The sequence below is a fragment of the Odocoileus virginianus genome, chromosome 5 (assembly GCF_023699985.2).
Source record: "Odocoileus virginianus isolate 20LAN1187 ecotype Illinois chromosome 5, Ovbor_1.2, whole genome shotgun sequence".
NCBI lineage: Eukaryota > Metazoa > Chordata > Mammalia > Artiodactyla > Cervidae > Odocoileus > Odocoileus virginianus.
Window position 1 is genome coordinate 81,248,727 of NC_069678.1, and position 23,627 is coordinate 81,272,353.

At 39.5% G+C, this 23,627-nt stretch overlaps 1 protein-coding gene across 6 annotated transcripts in view; it reads left to right on the forward strand.

Moving 5' to 3' along the window:
* Positions 1-23,627, forward strand: part of TESK2 (testis associated actin remodelling kinase 2) — a 135,192-nt gene that overhangs the window by 96,891 nt on the left and 14,674 nt on the right. The window lies entirely within an intron of this gene.

Consider the following 23,627-nt stretch of genomic DNA (forward strand, 5'->3'; position numbering starts at 1 on the left):
AATTACTGAGAACACCAGAATGTGGAATGTGTATAGCTATGTCCTGCCTCTTATATGGAAGGCCAAAGAAAGTGGGTTAGTGAGGTAGTGAAGAGCATGGGCTCTGTAGTGTTGATTGCCATATCTCTTAATATTCTTGGATTCCATAATAACTAATTAAATCTAATAATTGAATCTCCCTGTGCTGCAATGTTTTCATTTGTAAGACAGGAATAATAATAGTAGTACCTATCCCAAGGAGTCTAGATAGAGAAGAGGACTATAGCTGAGTGTTAAAGTACTTGAATTTTTAAAGTCTGGTGGGAAAGGCAGATTAAGGAGTAGCTAGGGAAATAGGAAGAACACCAGGAGTATGTTGGCCTGGAATGGAAAGGAAGGGGTTTCAAGGATAAAGAAATAATTATGTAGTTGTGGCAAATGCTGTTGGTAAGATTATGACCACAGTGATACTGTGAGGATGTAAAATGCTTTTTTAACACAGTAACTGGCATACAGTAATTGCTTAATACATTTGAACTATTATAGCATTAACAGTGACCAATCCCTCCTGAACTCCTTGAATTGTCAGTAGTTTTCATTTAGTACTTAATTCTGTACTGCTGTTTATGTCATTAAAATTTTAAAACTTTTTACAAAGTATAAAGAAAAGTACACATATGAAAAATGTGTATCTCACTAGGTTTTCACAAATGAACACACCCATAACCAGCATCCTGGATCAAGAAATATTTTCTGTGTATTTCTTTTCTCAGAAGTGAGTGTATGTATATTCCTCAAAGATAAAACTCTCTCCTCTCAAGCCTTCTATCCACCAGAGCTCTGACACTAATCATAAACTCTTGTGAAAGTATTTGTTTCACTCCCTGTTTATATCATTGTTTTCTGAAATGTGAGTTCATTGGAAGGGCTTGTGTGTTGGTTTTACTGGCAAATAAGAATATGCTTTAAAACCTGTGATCATGCCTCAAATTTGAAAGTGGATGTAGCTAAAAGGGCAGAAATGGATGATTTATGTAGTACAACATTCTTTTGGCCATGTTGCACTTAAATAATATTTTCTGTTGCTTAGTAGCTTGTTTATAGTCATATGCAAGATACAGTAAGTGCTTTGTGAGTGTACTTCTGTCTAATTAATGAGATATTGATACAACTTACCATATTAATAGTCTTTATTATTATATTAGTAGGCCAAAGGTCATGAAGCCCAAATATCCAAATGTTCTTGCTTGTTTTCATAAGGAGATCAATAAAGGCCATCATGGCATAGATTTCTGGAGACTCCTAGGTTTAATGGTCTAATTATTTGACTTGACAGCATAACTGTTGGTTTCACTAAGGACCGTAAAGATAAATTACTAATAACATCAAGCACACTGCTTAGAACTTGGGGTTGGTGGAATACCTGTCCTCCACAGTAATGTGAGCACCATTCCTTATTTCTCTCAAAATAGTTTGTCAGTAATTACAGTAGAGAAGCATAGCTCTTATTGATGCCTATAAAGTATTGATATTATTAAGAAGAATATTTCTCACATACAATGGTGATACAGACTTTTCTGGACCTCAGCCATTTCTACAAGTGTTCGTTGTCATTGTAGACATTAATTGAACTTGGAACAGACATTTACGAGTGTTTTTTTGAACTACTTATAGTAAGCATAGACTTCTAAGTTTTTAAGCAAATTAGTATTTGTTAAAGAGAAAGCAGTTTGATGAAAGATCAGGCACTTTCGAGTTTAATGAGTTGAATTAAGAATCTGAAAGTATGTCTTTGACTCAGAAGACCTAACCTTGTCTTTCATTTAGTCACGAGTATCAAGGAAGTGGAAATTTTTGGTTTTCAAAGACAGAAATATAACCCTATGGTCAGTTAGCTATTGCTGTGTAATATTCAACCACAAAACCATGCAACAATAAACATTTATTTCTCATACCTTTGGAGGTTCTGCTAAGCTGAACTGGGCCCAGTGGCCCAGTTGGGCAGTTTTGCTGCTCTCTCTTGCTCAGTCACCTATCTGCAGGTCTGCTGGTGGTCTGCTCTAAGGTGAGCTTTGTGTGGGCACTTTGCTTCAGCTGTTTCCCATTGTCTTCTGGGACCGGTGGGCTAACTTGGACTCGTCCTTCTTAAGATGATACCAGAATAGCAAGAGTGTGCCAGCACATTTATACAAGTGCTTTTCATGACTCTGCTTATGTTCCAGTTTGGTTGGCTAATACCTGATTGGACAAAGCAAGTCACATGCCTGAATCCACACTGGGAGCACACTGCAAAGTTCTTTGTGTCAAAGAACATTGTTTCAGTAAGGGGTGAAGAATTGGAACCTCTGTTGCAATATCTCATACCCTATAAATATCCCAGTTAGCACATTATAATTATTTGTCTTTTCTACCCTACTTGAGGGTAAAGACTTCTCTCATTTTAAAAATCATAGCTACTAGTTATTAAGCACCCACTGGGGGCTGAGTGCTATGCTTGGTTCTCTATATATTAGCTATAGTTCTCACAATTCTGTAGTTCTATTTCTTCCATTTTATAGATGAGACAACTAAGGCTTAGAGAAATTAAGTGACTTCCTTAAAGTATGATTTGGATTTAGGTTCATCTGACCTCAAAGTCTATACTCTTTCTATTGCAACATGCTGTCCTTAATTCACTTATGTATTCCCCATAGTCCTGAACACAGGTTCTTGTATGTGTAACACATGTAGTATTTGTAAATTCATTTCTGACTAACTTGGTATATTTTGTGTTATTTGGGAAAGTTGTTTTCTGGTTATTGGATAGATTAGAATGTATTTGGGTGCAAGTAACAGAAAATAGTTAAATGACCTTAAATAACAAAAGGACTCATATAAACTGAAATTCCAGCAGCTTATTAGTTAGAGTTTGGTTTAATTCAGCAGCTAAATATCCTCATATCAAACAGTTTGGGGAACTCCTTTTTTGAGGGGGACCTCTTTGTACAGAACCTTTTAGTGCCTAGAAGATTGGGAATTTGGTGGATGAGCTGAGTTGTAGGGTAGGGGCCTCAAGTGACAATACTCTGGTCAAGGGAGTCAGCAAAATAATTGGTAGGACGTTTTGGGGTCTTTCTTGCCATTTCTGCCATGGAAAAACTATTCTTTTTTCCACTGTGGCAATAAGAGCCACTTAGCTATAAAAAGGGGGCTTCCCTCGTGGCTCAGTGATAAAGAATCTGCCTGCAATGCAGGAGATGTAGATTGAATCCCTGGGTTGGGAAGATCCTCTGGAATGGCAACCCATTTCAGTATTCTTGCCTGGAGAGTCCCTTGGACAGAGGAGCCTGGCAGGCTACAGTCTGTGGTGTCGCAAAGAGTCAACACGACTGAAGCGACTGAACATGGCATGGCAGCTATAAGCAGAGCAGTTGCTTGGCCTCTTTACAGCAAAGTTACCTCAGCCAGTCAGATACTTGGGACTGAAAGAAATGCTCTTCACTCATGAGGGAATGTTCAGCCCTGCAAGTGGCTGAAGAGAATTTTTAATTCACAAAGCCCTCATCCTCTTCTCACTCACCATTTCTACCCCCTTCCCCACCTTCTTTATTAAAGAAGAGTTACTTTGGAAATTCCTTGTTTATATGGGTTGATACGTGTTGTTTCTGAGTCAGTTTCTGTCAGACCTCTAAGAAGTCTTGTATAATCAGAGAGCTTACAATGAAAGGAAACTCTGTGGGTTCAGTAACCAAACTCATGCATTATTTATAAAAACGAGCAGCCAGACCCCGATTCCAGTTTCTTGATGTGCTGTGATATTGCCATTGGTTTTGCCTACTGCTTTTCTTATTTTTGTGTGACCCAGTAGAGTATTCTCCTGGTCAAACTTAACCTTGCTGCTGCTGCTGCTAAGTTGCTTCAGTTGTGTCTGACTCTGTGTGACCCCATAGACGGTAGCCCACCAGGCTCCCCCATCCAAGGGACTCTCCAGGCAAGAGAACTTACCTTGAGCCAAATGCAAAGTTGTTTGGTGCCTGCCTTGAGTTAACTTTGGCAGCATAGCTATGCCCTCTATCTTTCAAGCATGTGGCTGCTTTTCTTGTCCCTGGTCTGCCTTTGTTTCAGTTTGATATGTTACTACATAAGTAATCTTCATTGGGCATACTTTGATAAAGTGATGCTTCTGTTTAAAAACTTCTGTTTAGTATTCTAGACTTTCTCTAATCGGATTTCAGAATTCAAATTGCTCCCTTTAGTTAGGTGGGTCTTTTTGCTATCTTCTACATGTGCTGGCCTTAGATATGCCTTCCAGGACCTGGGATGCCCTTGTCTCTCTTCTCCCTTCCACTTTCCAAGTTATGTCAAATTCCAAGTTCTCTAGTGAAGGTCAGTCTCTTAAATAGGGTCTGTATAATGATACCCTGTGTGGCTGGGTCCATAGTACATGTAGAAGCTGCATTAACTCCAGTGGAAAGAGCCAGCAGTCAAAAATAGTGTGAAATGTTACATCTCAAGTCCTTTCACAATTAGAAGTTTATTCCATTTATACTTTTAAAAATAGCTAAAGCATTGCTATGAATACATGTTGGCGTCTTCTTTACTTCTGAAAAAAAATGAAGCTTTTATTTAACTTTTTGGTTTGGTCATTTAGTAATTTTAAAAATCTCTAAATAAATTGTGGTACATGTTTTCTGCCCTTATTTTTAGTAACTCCTTAAGACATTTGAGAAACAAGAATTTGAGGTTGGCAGCCTAACCTACAAATAATAGAAGAGTTCATTTAATTTACTTTTTTCTTAAAGAAGTTTCCCCCTGACTTGCTAGCATGCCTCTAGCTCATTTAGTTACTAAAGAAAAAAATTTACTGGCTCCCACTATGTGTCTTGCACTATTCCAGGTACTGGGAATATAGTGTAGTGTTAGTTGCCCAGTCGTGTCCAACTCTTTGAGACCCCATGAACTATAGCCTGCCAGGCTCCTCTGTGCATGGGATTTCCAAGGCAAGAATACTGGAGTGGGTTGCCATTTCCTTCTCCAGGGGATCTTTCCAACCCAGGGATCGAACCCAGGTCTCCTGCACTGCAGGCAGATTCTTTACCATTTAAGCTACAGGGAAGACTCTAGAATATAATAATGAACAAATGATCTCTGCCCTCATGGAAATTACATTGCAATCATCAAGGGTGGGAGAAGAGTTAGACTAAACAAGAAAACAAATTGTATATATGATGTTATGTGCTCTGGGGTTTGCAATTTTGAGTGTGTGGATAGAGAAGATATTGCAGAAGAGATAAAAATTAAGGAGGTAATGGAACTAGTTATGTGAATATCTGGGGAAAAAGTGTTCTAGGCAGTGAAACAGCAAATGTGAAGATATGGAGGGAGAAATTCCTGGTGCTGGGTGTGGTCAAAGAACTCTGAAGATGTGGCTGCAGCAGAAGGAATAAAAAGAATAGTAGTAGGAAAAAAAAAAAAGAATAGTAGTAGATGGAAGTCAGAGAAGAAACATGGGCCAGAGCCCGCAAAGTGCTTTATACACCACTGTAAGAGTTTCCTCTTTTACTCAGGATGAATTGAGAAGTCTTTGGAGGTTTTTGAGTAGAATTACGACATGATGTGACTTACCTTTTAACAGGATCACCCTGGCAACTGTGTGGTGAATAGACTGAAAAGGAGGCAAAGGTGAAAGCAGAAAGACTAGTTAAGAGAGACTATTGCAACAGAGTCCATGCAATGAATAGAGACTATGCAAAAAAGGTGAGAGGTAATGGTGACTTCCTTGGATCAGAGTGGTAGCAGTGAACCTCGTGATTTTAGATCTATTTTGAAAGTAGAGAAAACAAACTTTCCTGATGCACTGGGTGAGAGGTGTGAAAAGATGAAATAATTCAAGGACAACTGAAGTTTTTGGCCTGAACATCTGAAAGATAAGAGTTTCTGTTAATGGAGATGGGAAAACTTCAGGAGTTACAAGATGGAAGATAATCAAGAAGCCAGTTTTGAACAGATTGACTTTGAGATATTTACTGAACATCCAAGTGGAGATAACTTCATAAAGCATCTGGATTTCAAGGAGTGCTCTGAATGGTACCTTCCTTGTACAGATACTGTTTATCAGCTTTTTCACTAGAAAACATTTTATTGATTTAGAAGGAGGCGTTTTTCAACTGCTTGTATTACTTTCTGCGTAATAATAATGAAAATCATTAAGCTGCTTTTCTTATTTCAGTGTGCCAGGTCCTACTAAGCCTCTCCTTTGGGGTGGGGGGGATACATTAGCATACAATCCCACAGAATATGTGGTATTTTCCCATTTTACAGGTGAGAAATCTGAGGCTGAAAAAGAAGCTCTTAGCTAAGTAGTGGAACTGGGATTGACTCAAGTTCTACCTGACTATAATCCCATTTACTCAACTTTAAGCTCCTGATCCTGACTATTTTGTTCAGTGTTGAATCTCATGTAACTGGCATGCAATAAATATTTGTTAGATGAATGGATAAATAGATGAATGAGTGGACACTGCTTCCCAACACTTGAACTTCCAGCCATTAAGCTGTTAGCCACAGACATCTGCCTCTTTCAGGGTTGTTTTGGGCAACTGACAAATCTTTTCAGTGATTGATAGTGATAGGACAGAGGATTTACAGAATGCTTCAGGAGATTTCTAGCTAATCTTTCTTTCAATCCTCTCCATGATTGCGAAACTAGTGTGGCATTTGAATTCATAGAACCCCTTGTGAGTTTAGGCTAAACCTGTTTCTAACAGAAAATTTGACAAATACGTTTTTCTTAATTTGATAGGTGGTATCATCCATCAGAGTTGGATCTGTGTTGACTCAAGAGCTTCTCCTACTTTGGATTCTGTAGCAAATAGGACGATGGTGGGAGGATGGATCTCTCACACATTCTTACTACTTTAGGGTGTTTCAGCATTCCTATACTTGATACCTAATCACTAGCTCTACTCTGTGTTTCCTTGCTGTTTATGTTGCTCTTCTCTTGTTATCACAGTCATCATTGCTTGCTTACATAGTAGGTTCTTAGATCAATGATTTCCAAAATGAATCATAAACTTTTATTTCCTCAACGTGCTCATTTTAGTACACTTCGGCTTCTCATAGTAATTGCTCTTGTCTATATCCTATTCAACAAATAATTATTAAGGAGACACTTTGTGTCAAGGGCTAGTTTAGATGAACTTCCAAAAGGAGAAACTGCTCTGTGAAGGTGGCAGAACAATTGTCTAAAGCCTTCTGTAGTACTTGGCACACCTAACTCCTTAATAAATGTTTATTAAATTAATTGATAACTTGTAAAAGTATTAGTATAGTGCTTAGCTTTTCTAAAACTAGAGTTCTCTTTCCCTTCCTCCTTGACCTCTCCACTTTTTTACATCTTATCAATCATCATGCCCTGACCATTTTGCCTCCTTTCTATTTTGAATCCATTCACCTCAGGCGAGTTCCTTCTGCTATCATCATCTTTTGCCACAACCTTCTAAACTAATCTCCCTATCAGTCTTGTTTCTTGCCTTGCATCCATATTGTCCGTGTTGCCAGCCAGAGTTCCTGTTAAAATACAAATCTATTGTTTAACCATCTGAGCAATTTTTAAGTGTACAATTCAATAGTATTAAATATGTTTATATTGTTGTGCAACAGGTTTTTGGATCTTTTTCATCTTGTAAAATTGAAATTCTGTACTATTAAACAACTCCCTATTTCCCTCTTCCTCCAGTCCCTGGTAACCACTATTCTATTTTCTGTTTCTATGATTTTGATTACTTAGGTACCTCAAAAAAGTGGAATCTCTCAGTAGTTGTCTTTCTGTGACTGGCTCATTTTCTTAGCTTAATGTCCTAAAGGTTCACCCATGTTGTAACATGTGACAGGATTTCCGTCCTTTTAAATCTGAATAATATTCCATCACAAGTATATACACACTATATTTTACTTAACCTATTCATCCATCTGTGGAAATTTGGGTTGCTTCCACCTGTTGGCTATTGTGAACAATACTGCTTTGAATAAGGGTGTGCATGTGTCTCTTAGAGACCCCATTTTCAATTTCTTTGGATGTATACCAAGAAGCAGAATTGCTAAATGATATAATAGTTCTATTTTTAACTTTTTTAGGAACCACCATATTGTTTTCTATAGTTATTGTACCATTTTACAATCATACCAGTAATGCACAAGGGTTCTAATTTCTCTACATCCTTGTCAATGCTTACTGTTTTCTTTCTTTCTTTTTTTTGAATAGTTGCATTCTAATGGGTGTGAGGTGATAACTCACTGTGGTTTTGACTTGCATTTCTCCATTTCTCATTTGTTGCAGAGACCGTCCTTTTCCCTTTGATAAACATGAGGGTTTATTTCTGGGCTTTCTATTCTATTCCATTAGTCTATATGTCTGTCTTTATGCCAATACCACAATGTTTAATGCAAAGCTAATTTTGTTTTTCCTTTCATAAATCATTTTATGGATCCTCATTGCCCTCAGAGTAAAGTCAGAATGTCTAATCCTAGTCCTCATCATCTCTCTGTCCTCACTACTTTTTCTTTTCTGATGTGTTGGTTCTTGTTTCAGTTGTATACTGCAGCTGTACTCAACCTCCTTCTCCTTCAGTTCCACAAATGAGATGTGACCTTTTTCACCTTTGGGTCTCTGCCCCAGCTCTCCCTCGGCCTAGAACACAATCTTTCTGTCTCCCATTGGCCTGGCCAAATCCTGTTTAACCTTCAGGACTCAGCTTAGATATAACCTTCTCTGGGAAGTCTTTTCTAATCTCCCAAAATTAGTTAGACATCCCTCCTATATGCTTCCATAATACCATAGTATTTATGATTGACTTTAATTTACTTTTTGCTTGTGTATGTAGCAAAGTAATCTTACATGCTAGCAAAGTAATGCTCAAAATTCTCCAAGCTAGGCTTCAGTAGTATGTGAACCAAGAACTTCCAGAAGTTCAACTGGATTTAGAAAAAGCAGAGGAACCAGAGATCAAATTGCCAACATCCGTTGGATCATAGAAAAAGCAAGAGAATTCCAGAAAAGCATCTACTTCTTCTTCATTGACTATGCCACAGCCTTTGACTGTGTGGGTCATGCTTTAGCAAACTGTGGAAAATTCTTAAAGAGATAGAAATACCAGACCACCTTACCTGCCTCCTGAGAAATCTGTTTGCAGGTCAGGAAGCAGCAGTTAGAACTGGACGTGGAACAACAGACTGGTTCCAAATTGGGAAAGGAGTAGGTCAAGGCTGTATATTGTCACCCTGCTTGTTTAACTTCTATGCAGAGTATATCATGTGAAATGCTTGACTGGAGGAAGCACAAGCTGGAATCAAAATTGCCAGGAGAAATATCAATAACCTCAGATACATAGATGACACCACCCTTATGGAGAAAGCAAAGAGGAAGTAAAGAGCCTCTTGATGAAAGTGAAAGAGGAGAGTGAAAAAGCTGACTTAAAATTTAACATTCAAAAAATGAAGATCATGGCATCAGGTCTCATCTGCTGCTGCTACTGCTAAGTCACTTCAGTCATGTCTGACTCTGTGCGACCCCATTCCTGGGATTCTCCAGGCAAGAACACTGGAGTGGGTTGCCATTTCCTTCTCCAACACATAAAAGTGAAAAGTGAAAGTGAAGTTGCTCAGTCATGTCTGACTCTTCGTGACCCCATGGACTGCAGCCTACCTGGCTCCTCCGTCTATGGGATTTTCCAGGCAAGAGTACTGGAGTGGGGTGCCATTGCCTTCTCCGCAGGTCTCATCACTTCATGGCAAATAGATGGGGAAACAATGGAAACAGTGACAGACTTTATTTTTTTAGGCTCCAAAATCACTGCAGATGTGACTGCAGCCGTGAAATTAAAAGACACTTGCTCCTTGAAAGAAAAGCTATAACCAACCTAGACAGCATTTTAAAAAGCAGAGACATCATTACTTTGCCAACAAAAGTCCATCTAGTCAAAGCTATGATTTTTCCAGTAGTCATGTATGGATGTGAGAGTTGGACCATAAAGAAAGCTGTGAGTGAAAGTTGCTCGGTCATGTTCGACTCTTTGCGACCCCATGGACTATATACAGTCCATGGGATTCTCCAGGCCAGAATACTGGAATGGGTAGCCTTTCCCTTCTCCAGGGGATCTTCCCAACCCAGGGGTTGAGCCCAGGTCTCCCACATTGCAGGCGGATTCTTTACCAACTGAGCTATCAAGGAAGCCCAAAGGAAGCTGGGCGCCAAAGAAATGATGCTTCTGAACTGTGGTGCTGGAGAAGACTCTTACGAGTCCCTTGGACTGCAAGATCAAACTGGTCAATCCTAGAGGAAATGAGTCCTGAATAGTCATTGGAAGGACAGTGCTGAAGCTGAAGCTCCAATAGTTTGGCCACCGAATGTGAAGAACTAAAAAGAACTTAGAAAAGAGACCCTGATGCTGGGAAAGATTGAGGGCAGGAGGAGAAGGGGGCGACAGAAGATGAGATGGTTGGTTGGCATCACTGACTCGATGGACATGAGTTTGAGCAAGCTCTGGGAGTTGGTGATGCACAGGGAAGTCTGGCATGCTGCAGTGATGGGGTTGCAAAGAGTCAGACATGACTGTGTGACTGAACTGAACTGACTTTGTATGTAGATCATAAATTCCTTGAGGTCAGGGTCTGTTTCGTTTGCATTGGCCTCCATTGGTTCCTTCATAGTGCCTGACAATGATAACTGCTTATCATATTTGTTGATTGATTGAATGAATAAAAAATCAGTGGCATTTTCTGGCTCAGAAGTATTCTGTGATTTCCTCATTGATTACAGTGTAGTTTTGTAACTGTAGTGGCTTGTTAGAATTGCTTAGGAGTTTTTTTTCAAGGTACAGATGTCAGGACCTCACACAAGGCCTATTGAGTTAAAGTCTTGGGTGAGACCCAGGCATCTGTATTTGAAAATAAATTAATAGGGCACCATAGGTTATCTAGTGCACAGCTAGGGTTAAAACATGGAACTCAAAATAAACTCTTAGCCTGGTATCCAGTCCTCTGCTCTAGCCTGCCTGTTTTCTTCTGGTTCTCTTCCTCCTTAACAAGTATTCTATAATTCAGGCAAACTAGGCTTTATGTGTTTCCTAAATGAAGTGTGTGTTTTCCTGTCTCCTTATTCGTATTATTTTTTCAACCCAGAATGCTCTTTTCCTTTATCCTATGGAAGTCTTCCCCCTCTTCAAGACTTGGCTCAAAGGCCACTTATTTTTGCATAAAACCTTTCCTGATTGTTTCCTTGTCATTGCTACACCTCCCTACCTCTCCCTTAGGTAGTCAAAATGTTTCCCTCCATTGATCTTCTTTACAGTTGGTTTTTTTTTTTTTTGGTACCTCTCTTATTACACATTTCACCATGTATTAAAGTTATTTTTGCTTTAGTTTCCTTGCAGCAGTGTAAGCTCTTAGAGTAAAGGAGGAACCCAGACTTCAGGGTCAAAAGACTTGTGTGCAGATCCCTATCTCAGATCCATTGAATAGCCAAAGGCAAGTTAGTTAAATTCTCTGGGCTTGGTTTCCTCATTAGTAGAAAAGGATGACAAGAATGTTTCAAGATCTTGCAAGGTTCAAATAAGGTAACTGTGAAAGTGCTTTGTAAAATCACTTGCTGGTTGTTATATAATTGCAAACGTGGTGTCTTACTTATCTGTATTCCTAATCTCCCATCAGTACCTTATGTTTAGAAGATACTTTTATAGGTATTGGCTGAATGATTGAATAAGGAGGGAAGGAAGCAAACAGTAAACATTTTATGTCATCAAAAAAATGAAACAGAAAAATCTTCCAGTGATTTTTAGTACCTGTACAAATGCGTAGAATTCTTGCCTCATGAATGGAATAATTTCTAAGTGGCTTCTTAAATTGTTCAATTGTAAGACCTCATGCATTGTTATCCTTTTCTTCTGTAACTAATTTACTCAGCAATTTATTTTCTACCCAGACTAGCTAGTCAGTCAAACGTGTTTCTGATATGTTCAGAAGGAACGGAACTGAATACTGGACTTAGAGATAAAACAATAGACATTACTTGCCCAATAAATCTTTAAGTCAACTAAAGTGTTTGGATGAGGAAATATTTTAATTTTTAACCAATAATTTGTTGTACTTGGCAGTATCAGGGACACTTTTAAAAAAATAACTTTCTGATTCACTTTTTTTTTTTTCTGATTCACTTTTTAAAAAATAACTTTTTTTTCTGATTATAAAATCACACATTCTCATTAAAGAAATAGCTAATATTTCTAGAATGTGAAGTTTGGCATACATTTTCTTTTTTCACCCTTTGACAACTTGACAACCCTGTGAGATGTAGACATTATTGTTGCTATCTTATATAAAAAGAAGCTGAGAATTAGATTAAATAGTACCTGAAAAACTCTTCTTTCATTTTATCTACTTAGCCCAATTTTCAAGTCTTAGTTTAAATTTTCACTTCATTATATTGGCTTTTCTTAATGGTTCCCCCCCGCATCTAGATTATTACTTAGATTATTATTCTCTTTGATAGTACTCTTCCCTTTTTCATTGTAGCAAATATCATAAAATATATTTCTTTATTTATTTGATGTTTGTTTATTGTCCCTCTCCCATATATCAATTCCAGCAGGACTGGGACCATGTTCTGTTTTGTTTACCATGCAACAAGTAAGTAGCAGGTCATTGAAGAGCATGGGCTTGGTAGAGGAAGTAGTGGACCTCCTCAGTTACTGCCTGTGTATTAAGCTCAGGATGCTAAAGACCACATTCTTAGATGTTGGAAAGTTGGAGTGTTAGTCAGAGGGCACCACAGTTAAGGAGGACAGTTGTGTTTAGTGTGATTATTCTCTTCCCTAACTTATTACTTTGGCCCCTAGGCAAGGATGTTATAGAAGGACTTCAGTTGTGTGATGTGGAGTTTAGCATGGACTGCCTTTCAGGCCTATCCCACTGTATTATATTGTTATTCCATACCCTTGGGCATTGTTTTTTTCATGAGTATCTTTGAAAAAATTGTTGATCCATCCATGAAATCAGGAAGGAGAATGTACCTATGTTGATACTGACTAACTTATCCTGTACATAAATTCATAGAAATACTTTTCTGGGAATACATAAAAGATGAGACACTCATGAAGATTAGAGAAAAGAATATTAAAAATTTGAGAGATAGAGTCTGAATCATACAGGGTCTTATCGACCATGGTGAAGATTTTGAATTTTATTTTAAATACAGCAGAAAGCAATTGAAAGATTTTAGATAGGAGAACAGTAGGATGCAATTTGCATTTAAAAATAGCACTTTGGCTGCTGTGGAGAATAGATTGTAGAGGAACAAAAGTGAAGACAAGGAGACCAGTGGGGAGAAACATACAGATTATATGAGAGAATGTGGGTAGCTTGAACTGGTGTGGTATCTGTGAAGATTTTTAAAGGTCTCTTTTAGAAATAGAAATACAAGGTCTTGTGACTTTGATAAGAAAAAGAGTAAGGAATCAAATGAGGCCCATTTTCTAGGTGAGTGGCTGTTTGATTTACTGAGATTTGGAAAATTTGCAGAATGCTAATGGAATGCCTACTCAGCCATATATGTGTTACCTGGGATTTTTTTTTTTTTTTTAACATAACACTTAATCGGAATAGTCTGTTCGCTGTGGAAGACCAAACTCAAGTCTTTGAGCTTTTTAAAGATAGCACATCACTGCATCTTAAAGCCCTTCCTTGGACAAGACCTTTTTGGTCTAAGCTCCAAAGACTGAGGTAGCTGATGAGAGTAGATTCATGGAGAGTGTAGAAGGGATCTCTGTACGTAGATAAATGGTTGGAGATGCTTAATATATTCATTAATTCAATTACCTTTTATTGAGGCTTACACTGATCTAGCAATGGCATTGAATCTCAGTGAACTCAAGAAGTGAAGTTAATTTTGCATTAGAACCTTCTGAATTTATTTGGAAGAGGTTTCAGAATTCAGCAGCTTGGTCATTCTCTGCTTTTAGCCATTTAGAAAAATTTCTTAGAATTTAGCATCCTCAAAACCCCTTTGAGTGATATATCCAGATCTGCTGCTTTGTTTGAATTGAGAGTTGGCCTTAGACCAGCGTTAGCTGCTTCTCAGAGAGTCCAGTGACTGATAGAGAAAAGATAATTTGGAATATGTTGATAAAATAAATCTAGACTTAACTTCACTCAAGATTAATCATCTCATTTTTCTCATTTACTTTTTCATTTTTCCTGTGTAGCTTGCAGGATCTTAGTTCCCCAGCCAAGGATCGAACCTGTGCCCCTGCAGTAGAAGCATGGCATCCTAACCACTGGACCACCCAGGAATTCTCTATTCTGTCTTTACAGAAGGCACATAATTCCAACATTTGAGATTGTCTGAAACCAAAGAAAAGGCTCTCTTTCTTTGCAGCTGTAGATACTTATGTATACATGCATGCTCAGTCGCTGTCATGTCTGACTCTTTGTGACCCCATGGACTGTAGCCCACCAGGCTCCTCTGTCCATGGGATTATTCAGGCAAGGATACTAGAGTGGGTTGCCATTTCCTCCTCCAGGGGATCTTCCTGACCCAAGGATCAAACCTGTGTCTCCTGTATTAGCAGGTGGATGGATTCTTTACCACTGAGCCACCTGGGAAGCTCACTTATGTATACACCAGACCTCGAATCTGTTTTCTCTGCAGTTGAACCAGAACTGGCTGACTCCTCTTTGCCCACCCCTTCCTTTGCTAACTCCAGCTAGTCTTTGTGAATTTTTGTGATCTTGCGGGTAGTTAGTTACCTATTTAACCCTTAGCCTTTAGAGGAGATTTCTCCCTGCACTTGGAGTGACTGTTGAGTTGGGAAGCTGTTTTCCACTTAGCAAATTGGAAACATTTCCTTCCTTTCTGCCCCTCTACCTACCGTTTGCCACTAGAAGGTACCATTTGGGCTTATAGTTTGCCTCTAAATTTTGCTTGAATTTTTCCTTATCCATAGGCCAAGTTGTGTGTTGATATGGACAGAAGAGGTGGAAGAAATGATTGGCTCATTTGATAATAGAGTCTCCTTTCTCCCCCATCTCCTTTTTTTTTTAAATTGGAGGATAATCGCTTTACAGAATTTTGTGGTTTTCTGTCAGTCATTAACAAGAATCAGCCATAGATGTCCTCCCGAACCTCCCTCCCATCTCCCTCCTATCCCTCTCAATCCCTTCTAGATTGTCACAGAGCCCCTGTTTGAGTTCCCTGAGCCATACAGCAAATTCCCATTGGCTGTCTATTTTACATATGGTAATGTAAGTTTCCATGTTGTAGTCTCCTTTGATATAAATCATCTTAATTAGAAATGTAAACCTCTTTTGGTTTCCATTTTCATTTTGTCCACTATCGAGCCCTTACTCCTGAGATCTGGTGAAGGGGGAAGCAGGGTCTGTTGTCTTCCTTAACAGATTGCTTTGTTCACTGTGAGCTCAATCACAAGGTAAATGTCAGAGGTTCCTGTCTGAATCTGGAAAATGTGAGGTTGTAGTAGATGTGGGGTAGCAAGTTGGAGGGAAGTATGCTTTTATTTATTTTTTAAAATTTGAGTTAAAAAATTTTTTTAATTGAAGTATAGAAGAAAGTTTTCAAACATGACCTTAATAACTGTGCCGCTGGTGAAGATATCATGGAGGTAGGGATAGGAAAGCAGACTGGATAGAGTAGTCAAGAGACCTAGGCTGATCTTAAATCATGTCTGAGATCATTGATTGCTAGTAGAGCTTTATGGGGCAAAGAAAATAGTCTTAGTGTTATCTTAGTTCATTTCTTTGAGAAGATTTGTTTTACAGATTTATCTTTTAATGTTTACTTTATTTAAACAAATTTGATTTTGATTATGAGATGTTTACAGTAAGAGTTAAAGATCTGTTGGAAAATCTTAGTCATACTTTTTTGAATCTTGTGGGTAAACAGTCATTTTGATGTTTATAGTAGTTTATGTGCATAGAAAAACACTTGTACTACTTCAGGTGCATTAAACAAACATGTTCTTAAAGTGGTGAAGAGGTTATATTTTGTGTCTGCAGGAAGTATGAGGAAAGAGTGAGTGGTATCTTTATGGCCTCTTCTAACCTGTTTTTTTCAGCTACTGATAAATGCCCTCTCTAATTTTCAAAGAGAGATCTTAGATATATTTTTAAGTCCATGTGATTCTGATCACTTTAAGGAGTTTGCTGATAGAGTGGTCAAAAGATCCTCAGAATTTCCTTCCCCTGAGTGGCCAGATAGGCTGTTTTGTATTTTGCTTTGTGTTTATTGCTACCATGGTATCTGCCACATAGTGCATGCGCGCTAAGTCTCTTCAGTTGTGTCGACTCTTTGCAACCCCACAGACCTTAGCCCACCAGGGTCTTCTGTCCATGGATTCTCCAAACAAGGATACTGGAGTAGGTTGCTCTGCCCTTCTCCAGGGGATCGTCCCAATCCACGTCTCTTATTCCTGCATTGGCAGGCGGGTTCTTTACCACTAGTGCCATCTGAGAAGCGTTCAAGTAAGCATTATTAACTGTTTGTTTTGCATGATATTTATCAGAAAATTCCTCTAAAAGCACATCTCTCTTTTTGATCTTAAATTACAGTAATTACAGAATTGGGAGGGCTTCTAATAAAAGAGGGAACTTAAAACCTGCCTCTATTATTTAAATGTACCTAATCATTCATTTATTAATTCAGTGATTTATTATTTACCTTACTGGATCCTGGGCTACAAACTTGAGAAAGATCTGGTCCCTGTCGTCACAGTTATGTTGCAATATGATAAGCATGGTTGAAATACATACAGGGGGCCCAAGAGGCACAAAGAATGGGGTGGGGTATCAGGAAATGCTTTCCAAAACAAGCAACTAGAGTTGGGTTTAGAAGGATGAATAAGAATTAGCAAAGCTATGAAGGGGAAGAAGAGTATTCTGCATAGTATTTAAGCACATATGAAAGCAGAGAGAGTTTAACATTTAAATATTCTGCAATACACCTTGGGTTCCCTTTCTCTTTGACTCAGTTCATTACAGCTGACTGCTTGAGTCATGCAGGTCCTGGTGGACCTCCTGGAGTGGAGGCTGAACCGTGGCAAACTCAGGCCTTGGCAGATGTGTGGATGTGCACTTGTGTGGTGGCTGTGGAACCTCAAGCTGAGAACAGGGGGCTCCTTTGGAGCATGAGCCTCCCACAGGGCGCTCTTGGGATGCCTGTCCCGGAATTACCCAGGGCAGTAACAAAGCTTTCTTTTCTTCTTTAAACCAATTCAGCAGGATGGGATGTCTGCTAGCCTTTGTGTTTGGAGCCAACCAACAAACATACAGTGACCAGCACAATGGTATTGTTGGGCTTCAGTGAAAAGTAGGTCGGGGCCCAGGCCCTCCTCTGCAGAGGGCCCATCCAAAGAACAGAGGTTGGACAAGCCTCTGATTTGGCTGTTTGGTATTGATGCTGGTTTCTGATGGGCTTCTGACTTACTTTTGGTGTGTAAGATTGTAGGATTTCTTCCCATTGTTTCTATCAACACCTCTATTTGGAATCTCTGAGTTGCCTTTGACTCTTTTCCCTCAGTTCTCATATCTACGACTCGGTTGCTAAATCCTTTAGATTCTACCTCTGTTTATTCTAACTCTAGCCTACTTTTTCATGCACTGTAAGTCAGGTGTTTGGTCATCTCTCATCTGGGCTGATGGAGTAGCCTTTAAACCTCAGGCAATGGCACCCCACTCCAGTACTCTTGCCTGGAAAATCCCATGGACAGAGGAGCCTGGTAGGCTGCAGTCCATGGGGTCGCGAAGAGTCGGACATGACTGAGGAACTTCACTTTCACTTTTCACTTTCATGCATTGGAGAAGGAAATGGCAACCCACTCCAGTGTTCTTGCCTGGAGAATCCCAGCAATGGGGTCGCACAGAGTCAGACACGACTGAAGTGACTTAGCAGTAGGAGGTTTAACCTCCTCCTGTTAACACCATGAGCTTTCTAAAATGTAGTTTCAGTCATGTATTAGTTTCCTAGGATTGCTATAACAAAGCACCACAAAGTGAGTGGCTTATGATGATACAAGTTTATTCTCTCATAGTTCTGAAAGCTTGAAGTCTGAAATCAAAGTGTTGGCAGGGTCTTGCTCTCTCTGAAGGCTCTAAAGGAAGAAGAGCCTTGCCTCTTCATGGTTTTTCTTGGTGTTCCTTAGCTTATAGACACATCTCTCAGATCTTTTCCTCCATTGTTGCCTGGCATTATCCTTGTATGTCTATGTGTCCTCTCCTCTTTTTGTTAAGATATTAGATTAAGGATCCATCCTACTCCAGAAGGACCTTATCTTTACTTGATTACATTTGTCAAAGACCTTATTTTCAAATAAGATCACATTCACAGGTAATCAGTTCATTGAATCTTCAAAACTCTATGGGTTAGGTTCTATTATTATTCCCATTTTATAGATGAATGTTAAAGAGTAACCAACCCAGGTCACACAACTAGTCAGAGGTGAGAATCAATCAGAGGCAGCCTAACTCTGCAGTCTGTGGGCTTCACCACTGTGTTGTACTGCCTGGCTTCACTTTTTAACCTCATTCCTTCTCCCCTGCTTATACTTCATATAGGGAAAGAAACAAAAGAGGAATAACTACTAATCGCTGCACTTGGTGTTCCTTTTGCATAGAATGTCTTTATTACTCCCAACCCTGCATATGGGCTTCCAGGAAATAGAACTGAATCCTCAATGGGTGATTAGCCAGGCCTAGTGGGAAAAGGTATTCCAGGTAATGGGGCCAGCAATGTGCACAAATGTGCAAGTAAGCAGGGATCAGACCCTTATAATCAGGAGTGAAAGACTTTGTATGGCTTGCTAAGGATTGTGGATTTTATCCTAAGAGTAATAGGGCATCAGTGAAAAATTTTAAAAGGGGAATGATTTAAGGTTGGCGTTTAGAAGGTTAATCTTGGATATATTAAGGAAAGTGGATTGGAAGGAGGGCTAAGTCTATTCAAGATTTAAGGAAAAGAAAAGACTACTTCGAAAGCTAGTAGAGTAACCCAGGGGAGGAATGATGATAAGATATTAATAGTGGAAAGAATGAGTTATGTACTGTGAGCTAAGCTAAGCATGTGCTAGACATGTTAATACTTTGTATATCTTATCTCTTTTTATTTTTCCCTCCCTTTGATTAAACACCAAATCACTTTGGTTCTACCTCTGAGATGTCTCCAGATACTAACCTCTTTTCCATTCTCGCCCTCAGTCTTTTTCAGGCCTTTGTTACTTCTCACTTGGATTCCAGAAGTCTCCTAACTTGTCTTCCAGCCTCAATTCCTGACCTTTCTGTACAGTTTTTACATTACTGTTAGAATGATATTTCTAAAGCACATCTGGCCATTGTCCTGGGTGAAAAACATTGTTAATTTTTGTATCATTTCTACTACTAGACTGTGAACTAAGGGCAGGGATTGGCCCGACTTAGTTTCATGTTTTCACGTAGTAGGTTTTCAGTATTTCTGTACGTGTATGGATAGAGGTGGCTGGATCTTCCTCGGGACAACCCCGATAATTAGGTGGCAGCAAATGATGTCTGTTAGTGGAATGGCAGCACATTCATCTGCCTTAGGTAAGTGCCCTAGCTCTAGGCTATTTGGGTAGATTTTTCACAAAGGAATAATAATTCTTAGAGTTGATATTTTCTCTAGTACCTCTCTGAATATGCCTTTGAACTACTGTTCATAGATAAGTTTGTTTGATTATAGATATCACTACTTTGATAATTTAGAGTTAAGAAAAGGTAACCATTTTTTCTTATTCTTCTGACTGGTTATGATTGGATGAGGTTATGATTAGAATCAGCAGGAATCGAGGAGTCCTGGGTGTAGTGCATGTTACCTCAGGGAGAGGTAAGTATTGCCTAGTCCTGCTCCAGAATATTCTTCGTATGAACAAGTTTATGTGTCTCTCTGTGTCTGAGTGGTACCATCAGACTCTATAGGGCATAGATGGAAAGAGCCATTCTCAGCCTTTTAGGATCCAACTCGGATATTTTCTCTGAAACTTTCCAAACTCCTCAATATCTACTTTTATACCCCAAGTATTTACCTCTGCTAAAAGGTTATTAGTATTATTTATTTACCAATGTGTCTTTCATGAACTTTTTTATGATATAAACTATTTATATACCCACATTTACTATGTGGATGGGACTCTTGTAATCACTGGGGGATATAATGTTGATGTAAATGGACAAGTTCTTACTCTCATATGGGGGTGGTAAGAAGGGGTGGTGGAGAAGGCACTGGCACCCCACTCCAGTACTCTTGCCTGGAAAATCCCATGGGTGGTGGAACCTGGTAGGCTGCAGTCCATGGGGTCGTGAAGAGTCGGACACGACTGAGCGACTTCACTTTCACTTTTCACTTTCATGCATTGGAGAAGGAAATGGCAACCCACTCAAGTGTTCTTGCCTGGAGAATCCCAGGGATGGCAGAACCTGGTGGGCTGCCATCTATGAGGTCGCACAGAGTTGGACACGACTGAAGTGACTTACCGGCAGCAGCAGCAGGAAGGGGAGGAGTGCTCAATAAGTATTTGGAGAAATAAGCTGATATTCCTGAGTGGCGAATTGAGTGTGTGCTTACCTGTTCCTTTGATAATTTTCTAGAGTGTTGGCATATGATTTTTTACATACATAGTAATATTGTTAAGTCACCAACACATATTTGTCTATTCAGTGCCTTTTAAGAAACAAGTCTTTAATGAAATCAAGTATCACACAAATGAAATGGCAGAAGCTCTTAACATTTTATTAAACCATGAGTAGGAGAAGCAGGTTTTGGTGTAGGTGAACTTGGGGAACAGTCACTTAGAGGTATTAAGTCCCTCTGACACATTTGATTGGCTGATATTATAGTTTTCTGAACTTGAAAGTTAAAAAGAGTAACAATAAAAATTATAAAATCTTCTCTCTCAGGTAGATATTTAAATGTGTTGCCAATGCCTACGGTGGTTTTGTGGAGCTCGCAAGGGAGTGGTCTGGAAGAAAATGAAAGCAAAGCAGCTGTTATCCCCAGCCCAGAAAGCTGAATGTGCGGGGACAGTTCTTGCCTCTGCTTCCCACAGGGGGATTTGTTCAGAGCACACACCAGCTGAGTCTGCACACGGTGTTGCTTATGGGGAAGTGGACGTTCCGACTAATGGGCACACAGAGTGTGTAGCAACTTAGAAATCTTCCTTGTTGGCAGATCTCTAACTTCCTTTCCTCATACATGCAAAGGTCTTGAGACATTGAGACGTTGTGGTTTCTGAGAGCCCCAGAGGCTTATCAGCCCCACCAAAGGATTCACTGAAGGCAGGCAAGAGAAATGGGTTATAAACTCCTTTTGGTTTCCCTCTCTGGTCCTGGGTTTGTACTTTTTTTCCACCTTGTCTGAAAAGTCAGAGCCTAATAGCCAGTGTGATTCCTCACCTTGTCTCACCTCTCTCCTCTGTTCCCCACCCTATGGCTTGGTCTGTGGATTTCTCAGACTTTCAGAGACATGGAGGGACAGAATAAACATGCATTTGTCTGAATCAAGAGTCCTGGCTTACCCTGGCCCACAGAGAGTACACATACAGGCTTTTTACCAGCCTTTTCTGCCTGGCCCTCAGTGGGAAACCTGAGTGGCTCCTGAAGTCAGGCCTTCCATGTCACACTGTCATGGTGCCAAAGAAGTGGATTACAACCTTGTCATACCTTTTTTACTCTCAGAGCTAGAGAAATTTGTCTACATGATTAGCTGTTAGCTTCATTGCCCCTCTATAGCTTGGAATTTGCAAGTTCACTTTCCTTTTAGCAAATGGACACCTCAGATGTGAACCGTGAACAAATTCAACTAGAGTGAAGAGACTAAGGTGCTATGCTAATGCCGTCATTATGCTTTGTTTTGAGATTTCCAAAGATGGATTGTCAAACAAGATGAAGCAGATCAACAGGTTTCCCTTTTGAGAAATTTGGCATATTTTTAGCCATTCTCTCTGCCTTGCCAAACCTGATCTACTTCATCCAAGGATCTGAAATGCTGCCTCATGCTGCCCCCAACTGGTTCTTTTTGGTACTCATGTTACCACATCAGAGAATCTAAGATTATATGAAACTTCTATTTTTTTCTTAGCACTTTCATGTATTTGTATTCAATTCTTATAATAACATCATGAGGTATATGGATCATGGATTATCATACCTACTGTATAGATGGAAAAACAGAAGGAAAGCCTCATTAGTCGATTTGTCCAAAGTAAAATGCTGTTAAGAGGCAGAATTGGACTAAAATTCAGTTTTCTTGTCTTCTCTCCCATTAGGTTCCCTAGTCTTTTGTAAATCCAATATCACCCCCCACTCCGAAAAGATATTAAGTGCTTATTTTTAGGCTTAGAGGAATTTGCCCCTTTTTCTTCCTTGGAAGGAGGAGGGAAATAATACATCATGTGACATTTTGAGTAAATTCATGAATTTAATTAGTGAAAAATTTTGAGCTCCTGTTCTGCATGAGGCTCCCTGGCCCAGGTGCCACAGCCTCTAACTGTCCAATTTAATATAGGGGTAGAGTGTGAACTCTGGAGCCAGACTGCCTGAGTTTGAACCCTGCCTCTGCTGCTTAATAAGTGGGTAACCTTGAGCAAGTTGCTAAACCTCCAAATACCTCTTGTAAAATAAGAATAATAGTACACTTACCTTAGGGTTTTGTGAAGATTAAATGATGTAATTAATGGTAAGTCCTCAGAGTAGTGCCTGGCACAAAGTAAGCACCAACTAAATAAATACTAGCTGCCACTGCTATTGTTGTTATTATTATTATCTCTGTATGAATAGACTTATTTGCTCTTTAAAAAACAAAACAAAACAAAGCAGCTGTTTGTGGGTATGTAGGAATGACAGACAGCTAGATTTCTTGAATGAGTACATCTTCATGTAGTTTCCACTTAGCCTTGTCTCCTACTCACTTCTCAGTGCACTTTGGTCTTATTCTGGTCTTAACCACTTTACTGAAACTGCTCTGGCCATGGTTGCCAGTGACTTCTTATTTATTTATCTGGCTGCATTGGGTCTTGCGGCATGCAGCATCTTCTGTTGTGACGCGTGGGCTTCTCTCTGGTTGTGTCCCATGGGCTCCAGGGTGTGGGTTCAGCAGCTGAGGCACAGCGTGTGGGATTTTCAGCTCCCAGACCAGGGATTAAACCCTCATCCCTTGCAGTGGAAGGCAGATTCTTAACTATTGGACCACCAGGGAAGTCCCGCCGGTGACTTCTTAGAGGCAAACTCAGTGGACACTTTTCAGGCTCATCTTACTTTATCTGTAGCATTTTGATACTTTTGGTCATTTTCTCTTTTGGAATGTTTTCCTTCTTTCTGTGGTGACATTCTTGCTTGGTGATTCTTCCTCTGCCTGCTTCTGTAAATGTTCCAGTTGTTTGCGATTCTGTTAATTTCCCACTTTACATGTTAACCCCTGGGCAATCCCATACATTCCTTAGCCTCAGTGACTACTTCAGCTCAATGTCATTGCCTCCTAAATGTTAGTCTCTAGCCCAGACTTTGCTCCTCAACTTCAAACTGACTTGGTATAGGGCATCTCCACATGCCCTTAAGCCTAGCATGTCTTAGTTGAACTCCCTGTCTTTTAACATTGCCTC